Source organism: Scyliorhinus canicula, chromosome 14 (assembly GCF_902713615.1).
Source record: "Scyliorhinus canicula chromosome 14, sScyCan1.1, whole genome shotgun sequence".
Lineage (NCBI taxonomy): Eukaryota > Metazoa > Chordata > Chondrichthyes > Carcharhiniformes > Scyliorhinidae > Scyliorhinus > Scyliorhinus canicula.
The window spans coordinates 49,470,011-49,487,020 of NC_052159.1; the positions used below are offsets into that span (position 1 = coordinate 49,470,011).

A 17,010-nucleotide genomic window follows, 5' to 3' on the forward strand; every position below is an offset into this window, starting at 1 on the left:
GAGGAACAAGAACCTCGGGAGAACCGTCATTTTGACGGACTGCACTCTACCCGCCAACGATAGCGGCACCATGTCCCACCTTTTAAATTCCTCCTCCATCTGCTCCACCAGCCTGGTAAAATTAAGCTTATGGAGAGTCCCCCAACTCCTGGCCACCTGCACCCCCAGGTATCTGAAACTCTTCACTGCCCTCTTAAATGGGAGCCTCCCAATTCCCCCCTCCTGATCACCCGGGTGTACTACAAATACCTTGTTCTTGCCTAAATTTAACTTATAGCCCGAGAAGCCCCCAAATTCCGCTAACAACTCCATCACCCCCGGCATTCCCCCTTCTGGATCCGCCACATACAGCAGCAGGTCGTCCGCATACAGCGATACCCGATGTTCCTCCCCACCCCGCACTAGACCCCTCCATCTCCCTGACTCCCTCAACGCCATAGCCAAAGGTTCAATCGCCAATGCAAAGAGCAAGGGGGACAGGGGGCACCCCTGCCTGGTCCCACGGTAGAGCCTAAAGTACTCCGATCTCCTTCCATTGGTAACTACACTCGCCATCGGAGCCGCGTAGAGCAGCCTCACCCATTTGATGAATCCCTCCCCGAATCCGAACCGCTCCAGCACCTCCCACAGGTACCCCCACTCAACTCTATCAAACGCTTTCTCTGCGTCCAGCGCCACCACTATCTCCGCGTCCCCCTCCACTGCCGGCATCATAATAACATTTAGCAGTCTCCACACATTCGTGTTGAGCTGCCGTCCCTTGACAAATCCTGTCTGATCCTCGTGTATCACCCCGGCACACAGTCCTCTATCCTGGTGGCCAGGACCTTCGCCAGCAACTTAGCATCAACATTGAGGAGCGAGATAGGCCTGTAGGATCTACACTGCAAGGGGTCCTTATCCCGCTTCAGGATCAGAGAGATCAGTGCCCGCGACATCATCGGGGGCAAAGCACCCCCCCCTTCCATGCCTCATTGAAGGCTTGCACCAACAGGGGGCCCACCAGATCCGCATACTTTTTATAAAATTCCACCGGGAACCCGTCCGGCCCCGGCACCTTACCTGACTGCATTTGTCCAATCCCCCTGACTAGCTCCTCCAACTCTATCGGCGCCCCCAGCCCCTCTACCAGCTCCTCTTGAACCCTTGGGAAACATAGCCTGATCATGAAGGTCTCCATCCCCCCTCTCCCCATCGGAGGTTCCGACCGGTACAGTTCCTCGTAGAAGTCCCTAAAGACCCCATTTACTTCTGTCCCCTTCTGCACTACATTCCCACCCCTATCCGTCACTCCACCAATTTCCCTTGCGGCATCTCGCCTACGGAGCTGATGCGCCAACATCCTGCTCGCCTTCTCCCCATACTCATATACCGCGCCCTGCGCCCTCCTCCACTGTGTCTCCGCCTTTCTGGTGGTCAACAAGTCAAATTTGGCCTGCAAACTACGCCGTTCCCCCAGCAACCCCTCCTCCGGTACCTCCGCGTATCTCCTGTCCACATCCAGGAGCTCCCCCACCAGTCTCTCCCTCTCCTTCCTCTCCCTCCTTTCCCTATGGGCCCGGATGGAGATCAGCTCCCCCTGGATCACTGCTTTCAGAGCCTCCCAGACCATCCCCACCCGGACTCCCCCGTGTCGTTGGTATCAAGATACCTCTCAATACTTCCCCGGACCCTCCTACACACCTCCTCATCAGCCAGCATCCCCACATCCAGGCGCCAGAGCGGGCGCTGGTCCCGCGCCTCCCCCATCTCCAGATCAACCCAGTGCGGAGCATGGTCTGAAATCGCTATGGCCGAATACTCGGCATCCTGCACCTTCGGGATCAATCCCCTGCTCAGGACGAAAAAATCTATTCGGGAATAAACCCTATAGACATGAGAGAAAAAGGAATACTCCCGCGCTCTCGGCCTCCCAAACCTCCAAGGATCCATCCCTCCCATCTGGTCCATAAATCCCCTCAGCACTTTGGCCGTCGCCGGTCTCCTACCCGTCCTTGAACTGGACCGGTCCAGTGAGGGATCCAGCACTGTGTTAAAGTCTCCCCCCATGATCAGGCCCCCTGCCTCCAGGTCCGGAATGCGGCCCAACAAGCGCCTCATGAAACCAGCATCATCCCAATTCGGGACATATACATTAACCAGCACCACCTTCTCTCCCTGCAGCCTACCCTTCACCATAATATATCTGCCCTCCTTGTCCGACACCACCTCAGCCGCCTCGAACGCCACCCTCTTCCCCACCAGAATCGCCACCCACCGGTTCTTCGCGTCCAATCCTGAGTGAAAAACTTGCCCCACCCACCCCTTCCTCAGACGAACCTGGTCCGCCACCTTCAAGTGGGTCTCCTGGAGCATAGCCACGTCCGCCTTCAGCTCCTTCAGATGAGAAAATACCCTAGTTCTCTTAACCAGCCCATTCAGCCCCCTCACGTTCCAGGTAATCAGCCGGATCAGAGGGCAACCCGCCCCCCTCCCCCGCCGGCTAGCCATAGCTTATCGACTGCTCGCCCCAGGCCAGCTCACCCCGCCCGACCCGTTCCCCATGGCGATATCGCCTCTCCTCTACCCCCACCGGCCCACACCAGCTCCTTCCTGGCCATTCCAGCAGCAACCCGGTATCCCCCCACCCCCCAGGCTAGGACCCCTCCTAGCCACGACGCACCCTCCATGGTACTTCCGTGAGTCAGCTGACTTCTGCTGACCCCGGCAGCTCCCGCCAAAACCCATCCCCTCCCGGCATGGGGTCATCCCCCTCCTGCCACACCTCCTTGGCACCGTTTCAGCGCGGGGAAGAAAACCAGTAGAGGCCACGCCCCCACCGCCAGCTCCACCCCCCCTGCCCCGCAGCGCGGGAAACCAGAGGAAAACCCGCGCTTTCACACTGCCACACCCCACCCTTCTGACGCAGCTCCCCAAAATCCAGTTTCACCCCAACCCCCAGCCCCGTACAGAAGAGAACATATAAAACACAAACCCCCAACATTCCCCACATACCCCACACCCATACCCAACAGACAGACCCACCCGGAAACAGAGCAAAAAGAAAACCAGCATAAAAAACACGTGTCAAAATTGAAGAACAGCAACAGCGAAAACAGCAACGGCCATAGTGTGTCCCCAGACCCTAGTTCGAGTCCAGCTTCTCCACCTGTACAAAGGCCCACGCCTCCTCCGGGGACTCGAAGTAGTGGTGCCGGTCCTTATATGTCACCCACAGACGCTGCAGCATTCCAAATCTGACCTGCTTGGCATGCAGCACCGCCTTCGTCCGGTTGAACCCGGCCCGCCGCTTTGCCACCTCCGCACTCCAGTCCTGGTAGATTCGCACTACCGAATTCTCCCACTTGCTGCTCCTCTCTTTCTTGGCCCAGCGCAGCACACACTCCCGGTCGCTGAATCGATGGAACCGCACCAGCACCGCCCGCGGGGGTTCATTTGCCTTAGGCCTCCTGGCCAGCACTCTGTGAGCTCCCTCAAGCTCCAGGGGCAAATGGAAGGACCCCGCTCCCATCAACGAGCTCAACATCGTGGTCACATACGACGGGAGATCCAACCCCTCCAGCCCTTCCGCCAGGCCCAGGATTCTCAAATTCTTTCGCCTCGTGCGAACGTCCAGCTCCTCCAAGCGGTCTTGCCACTTTTTGTGAAGTGCCTCATGCAACTCCACTTTCCCCACGAGGACCACGGCCTCCTACTCCCGCTCAGCGGCCTGCTGCTGCAACTCCCGAATGGACACCTCCTGGGCCGCCTGGGTCCCAAGCAGCTTGTTGGTAGTCGCATTCAGGGAGTCCAGCAACTCAGCCTTCAGCTCCGCAAAACAGCGCAGAAGAGAGCCCTGCTGCTCCTGCGCCCACTTCCACCAGTCCTCGGGTGTTCCGCCGGCCGCCATTTTGTCCTTCTTCCCCCACTTTTCTTGGGGAGCTGCTGCAGCTTTTTCCTTTGCCCCACTCCGGGTGAGCACCATAAATTATGGGGAATGCTCCTCTAGACACCTTCCCCCACCGGGATTCGTCGAGACAGCGGCGTTTGGGGCCCTTAAATCGGCCCAAAAGTCCTTAAGTAGCGGGAGCTGCCGAACGTGCAGCTTAGCTCCGCATAGCCGCAACCGGAAGTCCCCCGAGGGGCCTTTCCAACCGACACAAATCCCAATATCAACAAGTTAACCTTCTTGAAAAAGGCCTTGGGGATAAAAATCGGGAGGTTATGGCATGCAAACAAAAACCTCGGGAGCACAGTAATCTTTACAGACTGCACCCACTCCACCAGTGACAACGGAAGCACATCCCACTTTTTAAATTTGCCCCTCATTTGCTCCACCAACAGAGTCAGATTCAACTTGTGTAGTTGCTCCCATCCCCGTGCCACCTGGATACCCAGATATCTAAAACTTGCCCCACCATCTTAAATGGCAATTTGACCAATCTCCTCTCCTGCTCCCTCGCCTGAATCAGAAAGATCTCACTCTTTCCCATGTTTAGTTTGTACCCCCAAAAATTACAAAATTTCACCAAAATGTCCATGATACCCCCTATACTTCCCAGTGGATCCACTTACAGGGACACGTTGTGCTCCACGCCCCCCCCCCCCCCCCCCCCACCCACCAGCACAATCCCTTCCCAACCCCTAGAAGCTCTAAGCATCATCACCAAGGCAAAAAGCAACGGGGAAAGAGGGCACCCCTGTACAACCGAAAGTATCCCAAACTAACTGGATTCATCCTGATACTCGCCACCGGCGGCCAGTACAGCAATCAAATCCAATCTACAAACCCGTGCCCAAACCCGAACCACCCCAGCATCTCCCAGAAATACTCCCACTCTACCTGATCAAAGGCCTTCTCCACGTCCATCGTGACTACCATCTCCACATTGCGTCCCTCTGGGGGGCATCATTATAACTTTTAGCATGCGGCTGATATTGGTCGACATGTGCCTCCTCTTTACAAATCCCATCTGATCCCCCCTCCCCATCACCTCCGGCACACAATCCTCAATCCACCAGGCCAGAATCTTAGCCAGCAACTTGGTATCCACATTCAACAGCGATATTGGACGGGTGTGACCTACACTGCTCCGGGTCCTTGACCATCTTCAGGATGAGCAATATTGAGGCCTGTGACAATGTAAGAGGGAGCTCACCCTTCTCCATCGCAGCATTAAATGCCTGCACCAGTAGGAGCCCCAGGTCACCCAAAAACCTTTTATAATACTCTACTGGGAAACTGTCCAGACCCGGGGCCTTCCCTGCCTGCATCGCCCCTGTATCCTCCAGCACCTCCACCAATCCAGTGGGGGCTCCCAGCCCCTCTACCAGAACCTTCTCCAAAAAATCCTGCATTCCCTCACCCTCAGCTGGGAGCTCCGATTCATAAAGCCTCCTGTAAAACTCCTCAAACACCCCATTCACCCCCACCGGATCCAATACCAGTTCCCCCTTGCCATCTTTCACCCTGCCAATCTCCCTCACCGCCTCCTGAGCTGGTGGGCCAGCATCCTGCTAGCTTTCTCCCCGTACTCAAACACTGCCTCTCTGGCCCTCCGTAACTGCCCCACTGCCTTTGCTGTGGACACCAACCCAAACTCCATCTGGAGCTTCTGCCTCACCTTCAACAACCCCGCCTCCGGGGTCTCAGTGTACCTTCTGTCCACCTGCATAATGTCGTCCACCAACCTTGACATCTCTGTCCGCTCCTCCTCCTCCCTATGTACCTGAATTGATATGATCTCCCCCCTGACCACTGCCTTGAGTGCCTCCCATAATGTGGCGGCCGAGACGTCACCTGTATCGTTCATCTCCACATGCCCCCTGATGGTGGCCCTCATCCGCTCAGAGACCTCCTCCTCCGCTAACAACCCCACACTCAACCTCCACTGTGGGCAATGAACCCTCCCCCTGATCCACTCGCAAGTCCATCCAATGCGGCGCGTGGTCTGAGGCCACGATCACCGAATATCCTGAGTCCACCACCTCCGCCAGCAACGACTTACCCACCACAAAAAGATTAATCTGTGAGTAGACCTTACGCACATGGGAGAAGTATGAAAAATCCTTTGCCCTCGGCCTCCAAAACCTCCACGGGCCGACGCCCCCTATGCGCTCCATAAACCCCTTCAGCTCCTTCACCACCGCCGACACCCTCCCCGATCTCGAACTCGACCGGTCCATCCCTTGGTCAAAGACAGCATTAAAGTTGTCCCCCATAATCAGCCGGTGTGAGTCCAGTTCTGGGAGCTTCCACAATACTCGCCTCAGAAACTCCACATCGTCCCAATTTGGGGCATAAACATCGACTAGGACCACTGGCATCCCCTCCAATTACCCGCTTACCATCACAAACCTCCCCCCCCCCACCACTGAGTCCGATACAGTATTCCCCACATCAAACGCCACCCGCTTAGTGACCAACACCGCCACTTCACGCGTCTTTATATCCAATCCCGAATGGAAAACTTGCCCTACCCACCCTTTCCTTAGCCTTGTCTGGTCCCCAATCTTCAGATGTGTCTCTTGCAAAAAGGCCACAACCGCCTTCAAACTCCTCAGATGCACGCTAGGCTGATAATATTGAGGGAGTGCTGCATTTTGGCTGGGATGTTAAATGAAGGTCCTTTCCGCCTCCTCAGGTGGACGAAAAGATTGTATCACCCAATTTTGAAGGAGACCAGAGGACTGATTCCTGGCTAACATTTATCCCTCAATCAATATTACAAAAAGAAAACAGGTTACCTGGTTATTGTCACATTGATGTTTGTCAGACATTATTGTGTGCAAATTGACTTGCATATTTTGTTTTTTTAAAAATAATTTTTATTCAGATTTTCACAAAATATCAATAACAGAAAATATTAACAACTAAGAAAGCAAAAAAGAGCAAACCCCCCCCCCCCCCCCCCCCCCCGGTAAATACACGTCCCTTCAACCCAACCCACAAAACGACACCCCCCCCCCCAGGGCTGCTGCTGCTGGCCTATTTCCCTACCGTTTTGCCAGGAAATCTAGGAAAGGCTGCCACCGCCTGAAAAACCCCTGTACTGATCCCCTCAGGGCAAATTTCACCCTCTCCAATTTGATAAACCCCGCCATATCATTGATCCAGGCCTCCACGCTTGGGGGCCTCGCATCCTTCCACTGAAGAAGAATCCTCCGCCGGGCTACTGGGGACGCAAAGGCCAGAACACCGGCCTCTTTCGCCTCCTGTACTCCCGGCTCCACTGCAACCTCAAATATTGCGAGTCCCCAGCCTGGATTGACCCTGGATCCTACCACCCTCGACACCGTGCTTGCTACCCCCTTCCAAAATTCCCCCATCGCTGGGCATGCCCATAACATATGGGCATGGTTCGCTGGGCTCCCCGAGCACCTAGTACACCTGTCCTCGCCCCCAAAGAATCTACTCATCCTCGTCCCGGTCATATAAGCCCTATGTAGCACCTTGAACTGTATGAGGCTAAGCCTTGCACAAGAAGAGGAGGAGTTCACTCTTTCCAGAGCATCCGCCCACGTCCCCTCCTCAATCTCCTCACCCAGCTCCTCTTCCCATTTACCCTTCAGCTCCTCCACCAAGGCCTCGTCTACCTCCTGCATCACTTGGTACATGTCCAAAATCCTCCCCTCTCCAACCCACACCCCCGAGAGCACCCTGACTTGCATACTTCTAACATTACAACAGTGACCACACTTCAGAAGTACTCCATTAGCTGTGAAATGCTTTGAGATGTCAGGTATATAAATTCAAGTCTTTGTTTTAAAGTATCATTCAGTATGTGGCGAGTGACTTACGTCTTGATTCCCCACACCGCTTCCACCATGTACAAGGCACACGTCCAGGCTATGATAGAATCCTGGATTCAAAAAGCTCAATTCTATCCAGGTCAAGGCAATCCACTTCCTCAGCGCCTCAGCGCCCCAACCACCACGTTAAACATCTCCACCCAGTGATGGAATTTGAAGTTCTCCATCCAGTGTGTATTCTGTTCCCTTGCTCCCTTCAGGAAGAAATACTGACATATCGGTGGAAGGAAGAAAATAGCAGATAATTATCAGGAGTGTTTTTTGTTCTGGTTCCACGAGTCCAGAGTCAATGTTGAAAACTCACAGCTGCCACTCCTCCTGCTGCTGCTTCTGGTGGTCTGTCCGGCCAGTAGGACAGGACATACTACTACCCAGGAGGCGTCTGATGTTGGCTGATGGCTGTGATTCTGTTAGTATGAATGATGCACGATCAATTACACAAAGACGAGAGTTGAATGCAATCGAGGCTTTAATACACTAAGATGTGTGGCCTCCTACAGCAGCTGGCGAAATGGCTGCTGTACGGGGAGCACACATATTTATACTCCGCCTACTGGGCGGAGCCAGCAGGCAGGGAACTACCCCTGTACCTGTCGTTAAAATTGAGTCCGGCGGGGGTGGAGGAGAATTATATACAAGTACATATTTTAAAATACAGAGAGAAAGAAAATTGAGTCCAGCGGGGTGGAGGAGAATTAGACAGAAGGATGATGTTTCAAGAGTCCCTATCAAGTTACAGGTTCAGTCGGTCCGGAGCCTTGATATGCCGCTGGGAGCAGTGGTGGCGGCGATTCCGGTGTTGGTCTGGTCCTCGGTGATTCCGGGAGCGTGCCGAAATTCTCATCATCCTCGGGCGTGGGCAGGGGGAGGATGGATTGTCCTGGGGCGGGAGTTGCAGCTGGGTGCGCCGGGGAAGGGGGGGGATGGCGCCGGGCTGGAGGGGTGTGTATGTGTGGTCCCCGAGGGAGACAGTATCTTGGCAGCCATCAGGGTACGCTACGTAGGCGTACTGTGGGTTGGCGTGGAGTTGCTGTACCCTTTCAACCAACGGGTCCGCCTTGTGGAGTCGTACGTGCTTACGGAGGAGTACGGGTCGTGGAGCTGCAAGCCAAGTCGGAGGTTCACTTCCTGGGGAAGGCAAAGAGACGTTCATGGGGTGTGTCATTAGTCGCAGTGCATAGGAGCGACTGAATGGAGTGCAGGGCGTCGGGGAGGACTTCCTGCCAGCGGGAGGCCGGGAGATTTCTGGACCGTATGGCCAGCTGGACAGCCTTCCAGAACGTCCCATTCTCCCTCTCCGCCTGCCCGTTTCCTCAGGGGTTATAGCTGATCCTCCTCGAGGCGATACCCTTGTTGAGCAGGAACTGACGCAGCTCATCGCTCATGAATGAGGATCCCCTGTCGCTGTGGACGTAGGCGAGGAAGCCGAACAGAACAAAGATGGTGTTGAAGGCTTTGATGACGGTGGCAGACATCATATCAGGGCATGGGATGGTGAAGGGGATCTGGAGAACTCATCGACCAACACTGAGGAAGTACATGTTATGGTCGGTGGAGGGGAGGGGCCCTTTGAAGTCCACGCTGAGGCGTTCAAAGGGGCTGGAGGCCTTCACCAGGCGCACACGGTCTGGCTGGTAGAAGTGCGGTCTGCACTCCGCACAGACCTGGCAGTCCCTGGTGATTGCCCTGACTTCCTCGATGGAGTAGGGCAGATTGCAGGCCTTGATGAAGTGATACAAACATGTGACTCCCAGGTGACAAAGATTGTCGTGCAGAGTCCGGAGTAGGCCCTGTGCGCTGCCACATGTACCTCAGGATAGGGCATCGGGGGGCTTGTTGAGCTCTCCGGGGCGATACAAAATCTCGTAGTTTTAGGTGGACAGCTCGATCCTCCACCTCAAGATTTTATCATTTTTGATCTTGCCCCGCTGTGTGTTGTTAAACATGAAGGCTACCGACCGTTGGTCAGTGAGGAGAGTGAATCTCCTGCCGGCCAGGTAATGCCTCCAATGCCGCACAGCTTCAACGATGGCTTGGGCCTCTTTTTTGACGAAGGAGTGCCGAATTTCGGAGGCATGAAGGGTTCGTGAAAAGAATGCCATGGGCCTGCCTGCCTGGTTGAGGGTGGCGGCTAGAGCGACATCTGATGCGTCGCTCTCGGCTTGAAATGGTAACGTCTCATCGACTGCGTGCATCATGGCCTTGGCGATGTCGGCCTTAATACGGTTGAAGGCCTGGTGAGCCTCGGCCGCTAGGGGAAAAAGAGTGGATTGGATGAGTGGGCGGGCCTTGTCCGCATAATTTGGGACCCACTGGGCGTAGTAAGAAAAGAACCCCAGGCAACGTTTGAGGGCCTTGGGGCAGTGGGGGAGGGGGAGTTCCATGAGGGGGCGCATGCGGTCGGGATCGGGCCCCAGAACTCCGTTCTGAATCACATAGCCAAGGATGGCTAAGCGGTTCGTGCTGAACACACACTACTCCTTGCTGTAAGTTAGGTTGAGGAGAGAGGCGGTGCGGAGAAATTTGGCAATGTTGGCATCATGGTCCTGCTGATCGTGGCCGCAGATAGTGACATTGTCCAGGTACGGGAAGGTGGCCCACAGCCCATACCGGTCGACCATTCGGTCCATTTCCCGTTGGAAAACCGAGACCCCGTTGGTGACGCCGAAGAGAACCCTGAGAAAGTGGTGGAGGCGGCCAACTGCCTTGAAGGCAGTTTATTGGTGGTCCGTCTTACGGATGGGGAGCTGGTGGTAGGCGGATTTTAGGTCCACAGTTGAGAAGACCTGGTACTGTGCAATCTGATTGACCATATCAGATATGCATGTGAGGGGGTACGTGTCGCGCTGCGTGTACCTATTGATGGTCTGGCTGTAGTCCACGACCATTCTGTGTTTCTCCCCATATTTTCACCACTACCACTTGGGCTCTCCAGGGGCTGTTGCTGGCCTCGATGATGCCTTCCCGCAGCAGTCACTGGACTTCGGACCTGATGAAGGTCCTGTCCTGGGCGCTGTCCGTCTGCTCCTGGTGGCGACGGGTTTGCAATCTGGGGTTAAGTTTGCAAATACGGAAGGTGGGTCGACTTTTAGGGTGGCAAGGCCGCACACAGTAAGGGGTGGTAGGGGCCCGCCGAATTTCAATGTTAGACTCTGGAGGTTGGACTGGAACTCCAGGCCGAGTAGTAAGGCAGCGCAGAGGTTAGGGAGGACGTAGAGGCGGAGGCCGCTGAACTCCACACCCTGGGCAGTGAGAGTGGCTATGCAGTACCCCCGGATCACCACGGAGTGGGACCCGGAGGCCAGGGAGATTCTCTGATTGGCAGGGTGTACCGTGAGGGAGCAGCTCCTTACCGTATCGGGCTGAATGAAGCTCTTGGTGCTCACGGAGTCCAGCAGACAGGAGGTCTCGTGCCCATCGATTTTCACGTTTGTAGAGACGGTTGCTAGGTCATGTGGGCGAGACTGGTCAATCATGACCGAGGCGAGAAGCGACTGGTCATCGATGGTGGCAGACGATGGGGTGCCTGGAGGGCATGCGTCCTGGTACGATGGCGGCGCCCACGGGCCGCACGTGCCGTGGGGGAGACAAGATGGCGGCGCTTGCTGCTCCTGGGGCGGACAAGATGGCAGCGCCCACGGGCCGCACGTGGTGAGGTTCAACAAGATGGCGGAGCCCACGGGCCGCACGTGGTCCGAGGAGGGGAAGATGGCGGCGCCCACTGGCTGTGCGTGGTCCAAGGAGGGGAAGATGGCGGCGCCCACTGGGCGTACGATGGGGGCGGTCGGAACAATAGCGGCGGCTGAGTGGGCCTGGCACACAGCAGCGAAGTGCCCCTTCTTGCCATAGGTCTTACAAAGGGCACTCCGGGCTGGGCAGCGTTGTCGGGGGTGTTTTGGCTGCCCACAGAAGGAACATCTGGGGCCCCTGGTGTTGGTTGGCGGGTGCGCGGCACAGGCCCGGGGTTGGCTGAGTGGGGTCCCCGATGGGGCGGCCGTCGGCGGAGTCCACGATGCATAGGAGGGGGCCGCGTGGCCAGGGTTGTAGGCGTGGATGTTGCGTGAGGTGATTGTCAGTGAGAGCGCAAGCTTTTTGGTTGCCGCGAGGTCGAGCGTGGCCCCTTCTAAAAGGCGCTGGCGGATATAATCTGACCCTATCCCCGTAACAAAAGCGTCCCTCATAGGCAAGTTCGAGTGTTCCGTGGCCGTGATGGCCTGACAGTCACAGTCTCTGACCAGGGGGATTAGAGCACGCCAGAAATCTTCTACTGACTCACCAGGGAGTTGACTACGAGCGGAGAGGATGTGTCTGGCGTAAAGCATGTTAATCCGCTGAGCGTAGTTTTCTTTCAGTAGCGCCATGGCATCGTCGTAGGTCGGCGCGTCCTGGATAAGCAGAAAGATTTTGCCGCTCAGCCGCGTGTGGAGGATCTGAATCTTCTGAGCTTCCGGAATAGGGTCTGGTGCAGACCTGATGTAAGCTTCGAAACAGGCTAGCCAATGTTCAAAGTCCTTTTTGGCGTTGCCTGATTGCGGATCCAGCTGCAGGCGATCCTGCTTGATGCGGAGGTCCATCTTCTGAAAACTTTAGTGTATTAAATTGATGCACGATCAATTACACAAAGACGAGAGTTGAATGCAATCGAGGCTTTAATACACTAAGATGTGTGGCCTCCTACAGCAGCTGGCAAAATGGCTGCTGTACGTGGAGCACACATATTTATACTCCACCTACTGGACGGAGCCAGCAGGCAGGGAACTACCCCCATACCTGTAGAACAGGGCCTTACCATAAATCACCTCATATATACATCAGTGGTGACTACCACAATGAATAAGCAGGCTGTCGCTTGACTGTTCTGTGGGACAGCTTTCCCAATATTGTTGCAAGGCCTCAGAAGTCAGGGAGGAGGACTTTGTCGGATTGTCACATCTGAAATGAAAATTAAATGAAAATCGCTTATTGTCACAAGTAGGCTTCAAATGAAGTTACTGCGAATGCAATCTCGTGCCTCCATTTGAAGCCCGTCTGGTTTAATTCTTCTCTTATTATACTTCTGAAAATGAAAATGAAATGAAAATCGCTTATTGTCACGAATAGGCTTCAATGAAGTTACTGTGAAAAGCCCCTAGACGCCACCTGTCCGGGGAGGCTGGGACGGGAATCAAACCGTGCTGCTGGCCTGCTTGGTGTGCTTTAAAAGCCAGCGATTTAGCCTTGTGAGCTAAACCAGCCCCTACTTGCCCAGTACCCCCAACTGGGTGGCTTGCTTGGCCATTGGAGAACGCAATGAGGGTGAACCACATTGCTGCGGGTCTGGAGTCACACAAAGGCCTGACCAGGTGAAGCTGGCGGATTTCCTTCCTGAGAGAGCAATGAGTGGACGAGATGGGTTTCCCGACAATTCTCTGCCAGTCCAGTAGATGGCGCAGACATTGACAGCTGAGTGCTGTCGGGGTTAAAAGGCTTTCTTTTCGAGGGGAAGCTGACCAACTCCTTAGTAAATAAATGTCAGCTTGAACTTGCTGCACCTAATTACCGCAGGGGTGGACAGGCAGTCCCATTGTGAGTTTTGTTTATGTTTAGGGCACGTGCTGTCATAGTTCATTACAAGGACGTTATGTCAACAGTACATTGGTTTTGTTTTGATGTTTGATATGGAACGTGTCTGTGGAAGTGAGGGAGAGGCCGAGGGTTACCCAGCAACTAGTTACAGAGGCGCTTTTAAATTGAAGGGTTACCAAATTCCGTTCATCGACTGTTGTGCCTCACCATACGAGTCAAATATGTTGGATATGCTGCGATTTCCCCCCCCCCCCCCCCCCCCCCCTAATTGTCGCTATTCTTCTTTATCGTAATTCTCTCGAAAAAAAAATCAGAACTACAGGTAGTTTTGATTGAGAGGTCGACATGTTTTGACCAACAACAAGACATCTCTCGAAATTCTGTAGACGTGTGTATGGGGGGCAGACGCTGTCTGTACTTTTCAAGTTTGCGCCATCCTCTCTGGCTCCTGAACAAACTGTTTTGTTGACTTGTTTTCAAAGTGTCGATTTAAAAAAGTTAGATTTAACAGTGAAAATCCACTGTGGTCCCTGCTAAACGATGTCAAACTGTGCCTTCGTTACTGCAATGGGGCAGAATGTTTTCTGGCATATTCACAGTTATTAACAGTATATAGGAGCTATTTTTCCACAATGAGATTGTCAGGTTCATAGGAAGATTCAAGATGGCTGCTAGGTGGTAAGTGAACTACTTTAATGTGCATCTCTATATCTATGCACTATCATCCTTTCTCCCCTAATCCCCTTTCTTCCACTCCTCAAGTTCCCTTGGCTCTAATAGCTGGATGTATTTTAGCCCTAACTCCCAAGTTCAAACAGCTGTTAACCATCGAATAATAATCTTTATTGTTGTCACAAGTAGGCTTACATTAACACTGCAATGAAGTTACTGTGAAAGTCCTCCAGTCGCCACACTCCGGGTACACAGAGATAGAATTCAGAAAGTCCAATTCACCTAACAAGCATGTCTTTCAGGACTTGTGGGAGGACATCGGAACACCTGGAAGAAACCCATACAGACATGGGGAGAATGTGCAGACTCCGCACATACTGTGACCCAAGCTGGGAATTGAACCTGGGACCCTGACTCTCTGAAGCAACAGTGCTAACCACTGTGCTACCGTGCCGCCCATCCCCTCAATCATGCCTGCTCCTTGATTTCCTCCATGGACAATGGCCATGTCCCTTAAATTTAGCTTTCAATTTCTTGGCCTTCTGTCTCTGATCTGCTGCACTGTTGTTTGAATTTTCATGTAACTTTGATCAGTTTGCAGTCCTTCCCATATTGCAGTTGAGCCTGTGACTGGCGTGATTTATCAGCTTTGGCTAGTCTGGAGCTTTGACACAGTGTCATCCACGGATGCTGTCAGATCTGCTGAGATTGTCCAGCATTTTCTGTTTTTGTTTCATCTAGTCTGGCTCCTGGACAGAGAAATACCCTGGATTTTTTATTGGACTTCCAACTCTGCTACTGTTTTTTACCTTCCTGGAAACTGATGCTGTAGATCCCTGGATCTTCATTCCGACAAAACACCTCCATCAGTATGTCCTTTGATACTCTACCTTTCAAACAGCTTCTGGACTTCACTCAACCACCACAGCTGTCCTGAACTTGGACAAAAGTAGTTTGATGCTCCTTGCTACCAACCAGAGTCTTAACTCTGGACTGCCTCATTTTGTTTCAACTCTAATCCCTGTTTACTAGCATGATGTATGTATCTAAGAATTGCAATTTAACCAGGCCTCTGTAACTTGAATTTTTCCTGTGTCTGTTCATACGCAGGGTTTTATTGTTGCTCTGGGCCTGAGCCTATTGCTTTTATTTCCACTTTTTAAATCTCTTTTTAAACTTCCAGAAGGGAAAAAACAACTTCGACCAATATTCTTATTTTCCTGTTTTACTGGTGTTACAGTTGAAAGTGTACAAGGTTAGTTCAGATCAGAATTCTTATTTCCCTGTTTTACTGTTTTTTTTTTTTCCTTTTGGTCTATTTTTCTCTTTGCCTCTCCTTTACCCCTCTCCTGCCATTTTTGCCTCTCTTCATTTTTATCTCCCGAATATGGTGCCTGCTAAATTCCGACTCCAGCACTTCTTGACTTTCCTATTCTTCTGGTGGCTTTTCAAGCTTAACTCTTCCTTGGATAAGGTTACAGCTTCTCTCTCTGCCTCTCGTGGCATCCTTGTAAAAGCCCATCAAGACGCATTACTGCTTCCTTATTAACAGCAACCCAGTTGCCCTATCTTACTCTCTTGCCAACGTCAGAGAATAATCTTGTTAATCTCCTCCATGTCTACTCCCAGTAGCACAGTCGTTAGCACTGTTGTTTCACAGTGCCAGGGTCACTGATTCGATTCCCGGCTTGGGTCACTGTCTGTGCGGAGTCTGCACGTTCTCCGTGTCTGTGTGGGTTTCCTGCGGGTGCTCTGGTTTCCTCCCACAAGTCCCCAAAGACGTGCTGTGAGGTAATTTGAACATTCTGAATTCTCCCTCTGTGTACCTGAACAGGTGCTGGAATGTGGCGACGAGGAGCTTTTATCAGTAATTTAATTGCAGTGTTAATATAGGCCGACTTGTGAGAAAGATTATTATTATACCAATGCAGACCCTGTAGACAGCTGATTAGCCCTCACAGCCTCTTTCTGCAACTCTCTTTTGTATGTCCATTCGCTTGTGAACGACCACCTTGCCATCCATGCCCTCATTTTGAATGATACGATCGATATCTTGGTTTAATAGCAATCTACCTGAGGAATTATGATTTCGTCTCCTTAAGGGAAACCTCTGATCCTGGCTATACCTTAAACCACTTGCCCTACCCAGTCCACCATAATGCTGGTGTGACTCTTATTACCAAATTACACCTTTGTCCATCCCTACACATTTTTTCTTCCTTTGAGTAACTCGCTCTGTTCTGCTCCTCTTGCCTCTCATTTACAATCCTTGTTCTCCAACGCCCACCCAAGTTCAGAAAACATTTTCTCACCAAGATAGGTTCACTGCTTTCCTCCCTCGACATTTGCAGCATGTGACTTCTCCTCCTTGGTGGTTTTGACCTTGTCTCATTTCTCTCCTGAGTTCACTGCACCCTTACCCTCCATTAATATATTTTTCTCCATTGAAACTCCCCAACCCATATTCATGGACATGGCCTTGACCTTGTCATCTCATCGGGGATTGTTGATTGTTCTGCAAATTTGTTTTTTAATACACTTTGTAATAATAATAATCGTATTTTGTAACGAGTAGGCTTCAATGAAGTTACTGTTAAAAGCCCCTAGCCGCCACATTCCGGCACCTGTTCGGGGAGGCTGGTGCGGGAATTGAACCCGCGCTGCTGGCATTGTTCTGTATTTAAACCAGCGATTTAGCCCATTGTGCTAAGAAAAAGGCCTTCCCAATTCAGATTCCCATCCTGGTCCTATGCCTCTGATTAGAAGTTTTAGACTTTTTAATGTATTCCCGGGCAATCTCAGTGCATCTAGATCAAGTCTCCAATGGAGGGTCAGTGTTAGAGTCAACCACAGAATTGTCAGGACAGTGTATCTTTGACCATTGAAAGTGCATGTTGTGCGACTTAATGTTCACTGTTAATCTGATTGGAAGCTCATGGCCAATATTTCAAAGAAGAGCAGAGGAGTGTTAACCAGTGTCCT

At 52.7% G+C, this 17,010-nt stretch overlaps 1 protein-coding gene across 2 annotated transcripts in view; it reads left to right on the forward strand.

The window, feature by feature from the left end:
- Window positions 1-13,275: 13,275 nt before the first annotated feature.
- The window catches only part of atp8a2 (ATPase phospholipid transporting 8A2), a 792,435-nt gene continuing 788,700 nt past the window's right edge, over window positions 13,276-17,010 (forward strand). For both annotated transcript variants that reach the window (XM_038818743.1, XM_038818747.1), the window contains exon 1: window positions 13,276-13,356. The gene's annotated coding sequence lies outside the window, so the exon portion shown is untranslated. The remainder of the gene's footprint in view (window positions 13,357-17,010) is intronic.